This window comes from Plasmodium reichenowi (genome assembly GCF_001601855.1).
Source record: "Plasmodium reichenowi strain SY57 chromosome Unknown, whole genome shotgun sequence".
Lineage (NCBI taxonomy): Eukaryota > Apicomplexa > Aconoidasida > Haemosporida > Plasmodiidae > Plasmodium > Plasmodium reichenowi.
In genome coordinates this window covers 1-1,133 of record NW_017962218.1, presented here as the reverse complement: position 1 = coordinate 1,133, position 1,133 = coordinate 1, and the positions used below count along the sequence as shown (strand labels likewise).

Below are 1,133 nucleotides of genomic sequence, written 5' to 3'. Positions count from 1 at the left end.
AAAATAAAGACAATAAAAGTAAATAATTTTGTCCTTATTTTTGTTTTATCAATAATTAAAAAGTTAGTATAACAAATTATATCCCACGTGGTCTAGTGGCTAGGATATTCGGCTCTCACCCGAAAGGCCCGGGTTCAATTCCCGGCGTGGGAAAAATAAAAAAATAATTATATATTATTTTAAAATTAAGAAATATAAAAGAATAAAGAAAAATATATTTTTAATTTAAATAAAAAGAGGGAAAATAAATAAATAAATAAATAAATGAAAGTAAAATAAATAAAATATAATATTTTTTTTTAATTTAAATATGGTGAATTTTTTGTTATCATGTATTTATAAAAATATATATGATATATATATATTGACCCTAAAAAAAAAAATAAACTAATATATATATTATATATATATATAATATAAAATATACATATTATTATAATAAATAATAATAATACATTAAAATATAAAAAAATAAACATCATTTTTATATATTTATTATTTTTTTATATGGACAGACGGGGAATTGAACCCCGGACCTCTTGAATGCAAATCAAGCGTGATACCACTACACCACCTGCCCTTAATATGGCATACATTTTTCAAATGTATTATTAACATTATTTTAAATTATATATATTATCAAAATATTTATTACATATATATATAATAAATAATAATAATACATTAAAATATAAAAAAATAAACATCATTTTTATATATTTATTATTTTTTTATATGGACAGACGGGGAATTGAACCCCGGACCTCTTGAATGCAAATCAAGCGTGATACCACTACACCACCTGCCCTTAATATGGCATACATTTTTCAAATGTATTATTAACATTATTTTAAATTATATATATTATCAAAATATTTATTACATATATATATATATATATATTTTTTTTTTTTTTTTTTATTTAATCATTAGTCATTATATTAAAACGTATAATAAAAATAAAAAAATAAAAATAAATTCGGTTTGTATTATTTATTTATAAAATAATTGAACACATTAATAAAAAAAAAAATATATTAAATACATATATATATATATAACATCTTAATATATATCATAGAAGATATATTTTTGATAAATATTTTATTATATATGACATACGAATCATATGT

At 17.9% G+C, this 1,133-nt stretch overlaps 2 non-coding genes across 2 annotated transcripts; one reads left to right on the top strand and one right to left on the bottom strand.

The window, feature by feature from the left end:
• The first annotated feature begins 81 nt into the window (after positions 1–81).
• PRSY57_0029500 lies at positions 82–153 on the top strand. The gene has a single exon. It is a non-coding gene; the product is annotated as a tRNA-Glu (tRNA).
• Positions 154–736: 583 nt separating this feature from the next.
• Positions 737–808, bottom strand: PRSY57_0029400. The gene has a single exon. It is a non-coding gene; the product is annotated as a tRNA-Ala (tRNA).
• Positions 809–1,133: the final 325 nt, after the last annotated feature.